An 11657-nucleotide genomic window follows, 5' to 3' on the forward strand; every position below is an offset into this window, starting at 1 on the left:
GCGAAGCAACCCAATCAGCTACACCATTCACTTGATGCGGAATCCACCGCCAACCAATAGACTGAAAGCTATAGGAAAGATTCCAGATTTTGGTTAGAAGGGGAAAAATTAACCAATTCCCTAGCTTTAGATCTCCCTAGATGTTGGAAATAAGCTCTTGAGAATCAGATTCGAAGACTACATCGAGAAATCTGTTCTCAATTGCCTTGGTGACCACCAGTAAAATAGCTTTAGCTTCTCCTTGGAGAGCGGAGGAGGACAAGCAGGGCTTAGACATACCAGTGACAATAAAGCTTGTTGAAGACCTAAAGATGACACCCAATCCGGATTGGAAATTTTCTTTTGACCAAGCACCGTCAAAATTCGCCTTTAAAGTACCAACCGGAAGAGGGGACCAAGACAAGTGATGAGAAAGTGTAAATTGGGGGGTTGGTAAGTCATTGTTCCCTTGATGCAAAATTGCACATAAGAACTCCGAAGCTACCCAAGAGGCCTTAATTGCAGAAATCTCCAGTGTAGGATCCAACCAATTGAAAATACAGTTACATCTTATTTTCCGTATTTCCCAACAAATAAAGGAAGCCGTGGTAAAAACCCAAGATTGATTATTCGATCTATAACCCGTTACACTTTTTAAAGCGGTGAACCACTCATCAAAGGTTGTGATGCTTGATATGTCAATTCTATAGTTTAGAGAGCTCACAAACTAAACCTCAATGGTCCACGGGCAGAGGAAAAGGATATGCTCAACCGATTCCGGGAATTATCGGCATAAAGGGCATAACAAGGTAGGAGCAACTTTTCTATTGTAAAGGGCGACCATCGTAGGAAAACAGCAAGAAGCAACTCTCCAAAGGAAAAACTTGATCTTGGGAAGGTTTTTTCCAAAAGTCTGTTCCAATTTGGTGAGAGCTTTGAGATTTTCCTCTGCATGAAGCAAGTTCCATAGGTCGGGGAATGTGACAGGCTACATAACTAGATTTTACCGAATATTCCCCATTCTTTGTGAGATGCCATATTATACTATCCGGCGTTGTAGCATCATCAGAGCAAGTTAGCTCAATACTCTTGATAGTATCCGAAGTCAAGAGATGGTTAATCTAGGATGTGTCCCATGAGCCGGGAGCTTGATGAATGATATCCCTTACTAGCCTAGGAGCAGAGGCCGTGATCGTGACAGACAGTCAAATCAAGCCTTCCTCCGAATCGAGGAGCCATTTGTCCTCCCGGATTTTGACAGTATTACCATTCCCAATTTGCCAACGACCGCTCTGCAAAATAACTGCTTGACCTTCCAGAAGGCTACTTTATGCCCAAGAGGCATGGGATCCTTTCATTGCATGCATAGGTTCACCATTTGAAAAATATCGCCCTGTTAACACCCTCGCCCAGAACGAATCGAGCTCCTAAATTAAGCGCCAAAATTGTTTCGCCAGCAAAGCCTTATTAAAGTCCATGAAGCACCTGAAACCAAGACCACCCTCCCGATTAGGAAGACTCATGATTTCCCAACTCCTCCAATGGATCCGACACTTGTCTTCCTGTTGACCCCACCAGAAATTCACAATGAGCGCATCTAATTCCTTGTAGAAAGTTATTCGAAACAGAAAGCAGGTCATTGGATAAGTTGGGACAGCATAGGCCATTACTTTGATTAGGATTTCACGGCCTGCTAGGGACAAGGAATTAATCTTCCAAGATTGAATTTTTGTTGAATTCTATTTTTGGCAAAAGCCAAGGCCTCTTTCTTTGATCGGCCCTAGATCATAAGTAAACCGAGATACTTCCCCGAATCCGAAGAGTCGGGCACGTTTAAGACCTCTCCAATTTCGTTTCTAATATGCAGAAGGGTGTTGTTTGAGAAAAACATGGTGGATTTGTCATAGTTGATCTTTTAACCCGAGGCCTAGCAGTATGAGTTGATAATATGAAGAAAGGCATGGCAGTTTTGCGGAAATGCTTTTAAAAAGAAAAGAGAGTCATCAGCAAAAAATAAGTGGGAAATGGTGGGACTTCTCGGGGATAGAGATATACCATGAATGACACTTTCATTACAAGCTCTTGTTAGACCAGTTGATAGAGCTTCTATCACGAACAAGAAAAGATAAGGAGATAAGGGATCTCCTTGTCTTATACCCCTGAAGAGTTTAAACCTATCACCCACTTTGCCATTTATAAATACCGAGAACGAAATTGTGCGCACACAAGACATAATGAGGAAAATTAATCTATTGCAAAAACCCATTCTGATCATTACCTCTTCCAGAAAATCCCATTCCACTCTACCGTATGCTTTATTCATATCTACCTTGAGCCCCATCTCAAAATCATGCTTCGACTTGTTGTGCTTTAGGTAATGAAAAGTTTCATGTGCAATAAGGATGTTGTCTTGGATTTGTCATTTTGGCACAAAGGCACCTTGGTGGTGTGAAATAAGAGCTAAGAGAAAGGGCTTGATTCTGTTTGCAAGGATTTTGACAGTAAGCCATGTTGAAAATGGGACACTGTTTCAGGATTTGGTATTTTTGGGATAAGAACAATGGTTGTGTCATTGAGTTTGGGAGCCAGTAAGCCATGTTGAAAGAATTCCTGAGCTACACCGTTTATCACTTCATTGATGGACTGCCAAAATTTGTGGTGAAATATTCCTTAAAAGTCGTCCAGCCTGGAGCCTTTAGACCCCCCATTTGGGTTACAACATCTTTGATTTCATTCAATAAGATTGGTTTAGTGAGTGCTAGATTAATATCCTCAGTTACTACCTGTTGAATACCGTAGACAGCATCCTCCATATGCCTAGGTCCGTCCGTAGTGAATAAGGACTTAAAGTAGTACTCAAACTGATTGCAAATGCTCTTTTCATCTTTAATCCAACTATCATTGTCACTTTTGATTTTCAAGACTTTATTAGAAAGTCTCTGAATTGTGGTGCGGTGAAAGAAAGATGTGTCTGCATCTCCGTCATTTAGCCATTTGACTCTTGATCTTTGATACCAATAACTTTCCTCAATTTTCCAAAGCTCACCCAGTTGGTTTCAATCCTTTTCCTTATAGCAATTCGAGTGGCTTGATCATGGATACCATTGACTGTTTATAATTCTGTTAGGTTCCTATTTATTTGTTTCCTATTGTTTTTGAATTTGGAGATGCTCCATTTTGTCAGGGCTTTCCTACAGTTATTAAGTTTAAATAACCACTGCGAAGGCAAAAAACCATGACAATTCCCATTCCAAGATTTTGATACAACAGAGGCACAGTAAGGATCCCTAATCCAGTATGCTTCAAATTTGAAACGGTTTTTTTTTTTTGGGGGGGGGGGCGGGGGATACAAAGCGGGACAAGTGTTTATGATAAGGGGCCTATGATTTGAACCAACAAAAGGACCATGAGATAAATTAGTGTTAGGCCACAAATCTAACCAAGTATTATTTACTACTGCTCGATCTAACCTTTCTTCAATGAGCCCCCAATCCTCCTAATCGAGCTCCCAAGTAAATTGCGGTTTAGAGTAGCCCAAATCAATCAACTCCTTCATCTACATGAAGTCCCTAAAGAACCGCCTTCAATTTATATCCCAATCTCTTCCTCCACTTTTTTCATATGGCCACATAAGTTCATTGAAATCCCCTGCACACATCCAAGGCAGACCATTAACAGAAAAAGCTTTCGTATGGTTGTCCCAAAATGTACATTTGTTTTCGCACGAGGTGGACCATACATCCATGTGATATGTACCGTACTACCTGTAGATAAGTCTAGAACACAGGTATCAATGGCATTTATAGAAGAGGAAAGGATTTGAATTGACAAGAGATCTTTCCACCAAAGACTGAGCCCCCAGATTGTCCATTTGCTCCCACAAAAAAAACCATGTTGATAACCCATTGACCTACTGATATTATCAAGTCAATTACCTTTCATTTTCATTTCCGAGAGGAAGACAATGGAGGGCTTATTTTTGTGGATTTGCTTTTGTAAAACATCAATTGTTGAGGTCTGCCCAATTCCTCAGCAGTTCCAAGCAAAGTAGATCATGGCTAATTCGTGGCTATTTCAGGCCAACCACCTCCACCTTGGAGAATGTCAAAATCCTCCATTTCTGCTCCCATGCTTGCTTCCTCCGTAGATAAGGATGAAATCTTCATCATTTCCGTAATGCAAGTTTCATCAGAATCATTCCTAAAAAAAGTTATTACCTCCTCCAAGTTGACTTGAACTTCCACCATTTGACAGCCCTTTTGAAATCGCGTGATCATACGGTGGGATGCAAAGCTTGCATATTGACCATTGGTTTTCGGAACACTTCCTCGACCACTACCATGTTTGCTTCCCTGGATCGAATCTACCGGGTCTTGACTTTTCCCATCCGAGCCAATAAAGAAGTTGAGAGCGGACTTCAGTTTTTTAAAAGGCTATTGTGGGAGTTCATGGTAGGTGGGTGGGCCTCTTTTTTGCTTTCCTAAAGAAGTTGTTGGTGAAACAAAGGTCAAATGACAAAGAACAATACCTCTCACTCGGCTGTACTGGAGAGTAAAGGGTTTCTTCCCTGGAAAGAAAGGTCCAACATTGGCATTTGGTGTAGGTGCAGTATATGAGGAAAAGGCTTCCTGAGTGGGGTTGGTTAACAAGACCAAAGAGAGAGTTAATGGGCCGGTATTTGGAATGTTAGCAGCCAGAGTTGGTTAACTTGACTGTGGTGGTTCACTTGTGGTAGGCCGGGAGCTAGATAGGCTGGTGGGGGAAAACGTTTTTGCAAAAATTGCATTGGAAACATATGGAGAGTCAACTCGGTGTTGAGACTTGGGTTATCATTTGTTTTTAGGGAAGATGGGACATTCCTGACTTGTGTAGATGAAGAGAGGTTTAAAGTAGGGGCACCACGTGCTTCTTCATTAGCTCTAATTTGATTTGACATTAAGGTGGCACTGCCATACTGGGGAGTCTCAAAAGTCCTTCATTGTCTATCTAGGGAAGATGTCAGATGTAAGTTCCCACTCCTTGTCTCGTCCCTCGATCCAGATGTCCACCTTTTTAGGCTCGCAATAGTGCCGGTTAGGCCCAATGGTTTGCTGGTTAAATGAACCCGGTTTTGCCAAACTGGATCCATAAATATCCAACTATTGTACCAGCAGCCAGACGTTGGTTGTGGGTCAAAACTGACACAGCAATCATTATTGACGTCAGTTGTGGGCTCTTTGAGATTCATAGTAAAATTCAACCCTTGATGGCAGGCCATCATCTTTTGCCAGCTAGAACCCAATTGGGATAACCTTCCTAGCATCCAGCTGCATTCTTATTTGGAGGAAACCCCGTATCTCGTCCGGACAGAGGAAAGGGTTTTCCACCTGCAGAACTACCCCATAAGCTTCTCCAATAGTTTTGGCGTTTTCCACCAAGTATTGACCAAGGGGAACATCATGGAGTTGGACCCAGTATACAACCAAATGGAAGGGAATCTCTTCAAAAGCCTGATTAGTGGGGCATGCTTGGATTGTGCAACAAAAGCTCGTAACATTCTAAGGACCACCTTCAATGATTCTTGTACCTATCATTTAATCCAAAGTTATGACAGCAAAAGCAGTATCAAATTTGATAGAAACACGCATTTCGCCCATATTTGCCAAGCTTTCTTAAGGAGGCCAACAGATGCCCCTTGATTTGGAGGTTTGTCTAATATGATAAAAGCAGCTATACAAACCCCACTGGTAGCATCAACAAGGCCAAGGTTATTTTGAAGCTTAAGAAGAACGTTGCTTGCATCAGGCAAGTTGTCATCCATAGTTTGGGAACAAATAGCAAAAGAAACACAGTAATTATGATGGATGAAGTCAGGAGGGTCTGCTTCGATGCAAAGGAAATGTCTATTGCATGAAGTGTACTTTCTTGACCTATTATACAGAGGTGGAGGAGAGTTTTTGATGTGATGTGAATCGTATCGATAAGTACCAGTGGTTTCAAAAGTGATACAAACGACATCAATGGTGAGATATGTAGCCTGCAAAAAATTGATTTGATGCGACTTACATTCGTGAAAAGGTTTACGGCTAGATTAGGTGGTAGAGTTAAGCTAATTAAATTAAGTGGTGTGAAGGTTAGGTTTAAGATGTAAATCTGGATACACTGTTTGGGCTTTTGTTGGAAAATGGCATTGGCCTTGTTTACGGTGAAATTTGACATGGGAAAGAGGGAAAGTAGGGGCAATGATGGCTATGAACAGCGAAAAGATTCACGATAGGATGGGGGTATAAAGAGAAGGTGGCCAAAGGCGGTGAAAAGACGCCTGCAATAGGATGGAGCTAGAAGGACGGGCTGAGACTTGCTCAGAAAGCTGAGACTAGCTCAACTGAGCTCCCATAGAAGAGAGAACAATTAAAATTCATTTAAATTAGAGTAATGTTATTCATACCATGTTTTTGTACCACATTTTCATACCACCTTAGATGGCATTTGATGTGAACAACCATATCATTTGAATTAATCAGATTTTTTAATTTAGTTCATTATTTAATAAACTAATAATTAAGAAAAACTAGTTAGCTAACTGATGATTGTTGTTTACAAGGAGTCTTTCTCCTTCCTTCCTTTCCCTGGGTTTTGCAAATTTTTCAAATGATGTGGTTGTCCACATCAGATGCCACCTACGGTGGTATAGAAATGCGGTATAAAAATATGGTATGAATAACATTACTCTTTAAATTGTGGTGTGCAAATTTGATGGGTGGGACCCGACACTTTATATTGTGGTGTAGCTTCTAATTCTCTCATCTTTTTTGGGACTTGGATTTTGGGAATGATCTAGTAAGAATCACATTGGTTGGCATCTTTCATACATCATGCATGATCACCCCTACTCGTTGGTGGACGAATAGGTGATGCATTGAATTTAATTCTAAGAGTTAGCGTACTTTGAGTTTTTCATTGTCTAGGACTTGAATCAAGGAATTGTGTTTGTCTAGGTTAATTATGGAGGTGGAACATTGTGTTGAAGAATACATCAGAAACTTGAATATATTACAATCTATAAATGAATAGTTCTATTACGAATAATATCGTGATTTTGTGATGAAATTCAATACTGTGTAGGTGATTAAGCTGCAACGATTTGGGGGTGGATCACCCCAAAAACTAGCTCAAAGAGTTATACAAATAATTCAAGTCCTAGAGACTCTCATCATATTATCAAATAATTGAGTTTCAATCCAATCAAGAGAATTGTCAAAATAATGGTAACCAAGATCCATATTATAGCTCTAGTTGGCAATGTCATCTGCCACCATATTCTTCTCCCGATAAACATGCACTAACTTGCATTCGGCAATGCATATCATAAGTTATATGTGTGGAGCCAAAAATAATCAGAAAATTATGAAGGTGACACGTGGACTTTTGGGTGAAAATGATAAAATTACCCTTGAGACTCACCGGGATTCCCACGCCCATGCAACAAAGAATAACAGCTCAATCAGGGAAGAGTCAAAGGTGATCAAAATGGTATTTATTAAAAACCCTCTCATCACTCCTCATCAAATCCTCACTCAAAAGGTAACTCTCAATTTTCCTATTCAATTTAGGATTAATTGACAAATTAATTGCAAGATATTATTTCACATAATATCTTGCAATTATACTCATATTCCCACCATATATTTCAACCACACCCCTATAAATAGCCCCATTTTTTCCACCAAAAAGCTAAGTTCATTCTCTCCCAAAAATTCTCTAAACACTTTCTCTATAAAATTCTAACTTTGGCATCGGAGACTCTTCTGCCAAAGCCGTTCCCCATTCATTGTGGGCGCTTGAGGGTCTTGGCCTTGATCTTAGGTGTTATTGTTTTGCAGGTGCATTTTCATCAAAGAAGAACAAGAAAAACATTTGCATCCACAAATTTGTGCTTTCATTGAAAGTCTTGATTCACACGCTCGAAGAAGACTATCGCATTCAAAATTTATCATTTTCCTATTCATTTGTAGATTTTTTGTACGTTCTTATTCTTAGAATTTTTTACAAAGATTCTTTGATAAAATAAAAGAAAAGTAGAATAACAAGAAATTCAAAAACCACAACAAACGAAACTTTCTACATTCAAGAATTTGGATCACAGCGATCCACGAGGCTCAACGCGACGACGAGTGGAGTGGCATCACCGCAGCAACCACGGCAGTGACCTTTGGTAAGCCCACTACCCATAGTAAGCAGTCCCAAGCTTGTGCCACAAAGTAGCCAGCCCATATTCAACTAGCCCAAGCAGCTCCAGCAAATTGAAGCAGCCCAGACCTCCAGTGCGAGCCCAATACGCCCCAAGGCCAATCTGCGTTACTCTAGCCCACACGAGCCCGAGCCCAAGGTGAGCCGGCCTAAGCTGCTGCCCGGCGTAAGCCTAACGCACTCCTGAGCTGAGCCTAGGCTCAGCACCCACATGCGTTGTATACTGACCAGCCCACTCCCGTGGTCCAGCCAACTCTTGTGGCCTTCCAAGCTGTCTAAATCGGTCCAAGACGAGTTCAACTGTCCTGGCTTCAGATTTCTGGACCGATGATTGAACCGAGGGCATTTTCACCCCATTTCTCAACAAATTTGACATTTCCTAACTCAAATTTCGTGCTCGGAATCCATTAAACTTCCATTACTCAAGGAGATGCATTCTGTCCAAGCTCGTCTAACCCAAATGGAGAACACCACTTATCTCAACAAGTCATAGAGTTGACAAGCGTCTTCGTACAGCAGATAAAGAACCTCTCAGGCAACGTCCCGGCAAGTAGCCACTCGACCAGCCACGAACTGAGCGTTCTGACAGTGTACGCTTCCGAGGAGCGTGCACTCTCGGTTAGGTTCACAGACGAGCATACACTCACGGTTGGGACTACACTTCGATAATCAACATGAACAACCTTCTAAGTGAAGTGTTTATTTGCAGCTAGGCCCGCAAGGAGCATCATCTAACTCACATCGAAATAGGCAGCACAACGGACGAAGAGAAGCAGTCATTCAATCCGGCTCAGGTTCAACCGGTAACCTGCGAGGAATTCACTCGCCTGCTAGGAATGTTTGATTGAAATAAATAGAAATGCTGGTAGGATTTTAGAAACACTTTTGCCGCTCAAAACGAAAATAGTGTGTAAGTAGGTAAATCAAACATGAAATAAGAATTTCAGTTTTTAATGAAAATATTTTTGCTAAAACTAAAAGAGCATTGTTAATTTGTACAACCTACAAAAATTGCATGAGGGACAACATCTCTCCACACTCCAAGGAAGAGCCTTAACAAAGCGACTCGAATTATTTAACAAAACGACACCGGTCAACAAAAAAGAATTTTGAATCACGACATGGGTGCAAGTATAGTTTTGGTAGAAAACTTCAGCTGAATCAGCACTCTACTTCATGCAGCACTCTACTTCATGCATGCATGCATGTAGTAATTATGTTGGATGGTTTGATAAAAATACCTTTAAAAAGTGGTTACGTGGTCGCTCATATGACAATTTAACAAGGATATTTACAGATCTTTCACAGAATGACTAAGATGATTTATAGTGGACAGACTCAATGACCACTTCTATCAATTTTCATTGGCAGGAACCAAAGTAAGGGGTTGTTCAATTTCAAGACCATTGTAAGACCATATTTTCTACCACTCCGGAGTAATGATTCATATGGCACCCGAGCCCTCACCTCAATTCGTATCCTATTCATCCAACATTCATTCATGTATGAATAAGGTGATCCAGGCTACACAATGACAATCTAATTACATGGATCAGTTGACTCAGGGAGGTTACCAAAAGGGGTCCTTAACAAACATAATGATCAGAGTCCTAATAGGAGTATGTGGCCCGGCACCCTATAAGGCCCGTCACACACGAAGTCTTAATGGGAGTCTGCCCCCCATAAGGTCTAGTGGGAATGCATACACAGAGTCCTAATGAGAGTATGGGTCCTGTTGAGATATGCCCTAAAATCAATCTTTCGGGTTAATGTCTGAAATTTAGTTATATATAACACAATAAATGGGCAAAGTCACTCATTAGGATTGTCTCAATTAAACGATATACGTCCAAATAATGAAGCCATGTACAATGGATTGGTGGAAGAGATATGTGAATGTTCAACAAGGAATCTCTAATCCTCAGTATGATTCTAAGATATGATTTGGGAATCTTCAGCCGAAGTATCGAGCGTAATAAAGAAAGAAATTCTTATACGTCTCAAATAAATCACATAAGTTAGTATGATAACATTAGGGGTTTGACATAAAGTATCCATACTCTAGTAATGTGATTGAGAGTATTGAATTAGTGAAGGATTGAATTACATTGTAATTTCAACTGAATAGGTTCTCCAACCAAATTCTATTTTAGCTTAGATAGCCATGACATATTGCTAGATGTCACTCTTAGCTTGTGGGTCCCTCTTGATGATTAACTAAGTAATGGTCAAAGTAGAGGAAAAACTAAAAGTAAATTCTAGTACACTATGTGATTGTATTAAATATCAATCAAGTCACTGCCTCACTAATTAGAACCCAAAACGATCCAATACACTTGTGCAAAGATATAGCTCAATGATGGAGGTTAATTAAGTGATTTAGTTAATTAGAAAATCTAAATTAATTATGGAAGTGATGAAGATTGCTTTTGGGCTTAAAACTAGTTTGAGTTTTTTCAAGCCCGTTAGGCCTAAACCTATTGGGCTTTCACTTTAAGCATAAGATGACTTAAAGTAAGAAAGGCCCAAATAAAGCCCATCACTAAGGGGTCGGCTCTATGGTGAAGAGAGAGGGAGAAAGTCATATTTTGGTTGACTTATCTCTCCCTATATAAGGGGAAATAGAGGTAATTTTCACTTAGGGTTTTGAGTGTGGATATTTTCACGTAGGGTTTTTTAGTGTGGATGAAGCTTGGAGGGAAGTTAGGAGGAAGGAGTTCCAAAAGGAAAGGAGTTGGAGGTGTCCGGTCATTAGATTGGAGTCAAGATCCAAAGGTATAAAATCAATATTTCCCTTTGCTATTCAATATTACTTTTGATGCATCAAAGATTAAACCTATGCTTCTTGAAAGGGATTTGCATGACTAAAACTTTGATTTTTATGCTTACGTTGCTTATGTATGAAATTTTGATTTGTACGTGCTTACTAGTCATTAAAAAAATCCCACATAAATCTATATTTCCATTCACGTGGTATCAGAGCCAAAGGCTTATACTTTGGTTTATACTTTGTTATGCATGGTATGACTGCTCTGATCCATGCCTCTAACTGATTAGGGATTGTAGCATTCAAATTCATGTTGCGCATAGTCTGACTACTCCGAGCCATGCCTTTGATTCCAACTACTTTAACACTTCAAACAGTTGGCAGAGTGCCTAGAGATAGATTTTGGATACATTTATACAAGAACTTCGACTCCTCACAGTGTAAGAGACACTTCTTTCCCACTTAGAGCATTATGCATATCTTATCTCTTAGATATTGACTTGCTCATCGAAGAACCTACGCTGGAAAAACCCCAGCGCAAGGTTTCAATATCATTTCTTTGTTTATGTTCTTGCAGACTCACTCCGGCTACTAGAATTAAAGGAAAACTTTTCAATATGCTAAGTTCATTGAGCAACATATTACATGCAGTTAACAATTAAATTGTGGAAGCATGCTTGTA

The sequence above is a fragment of a genome, unplaced genomic scaffold (assembly GCF_019419815.1).
Source record: "Pyrus x bretschneideri cultivar Hongxiangsu unplaced genomic scaffold, Pyrus_bretschneideri_v1 Contig18, whole genome shotgun sequence".
NCBI lineage: Eukaryota > Viridiplantae > Streptophyta > Magnoliopsida > Rosales > Rosaceae > Pyrus > Pyrus x bretschneideri.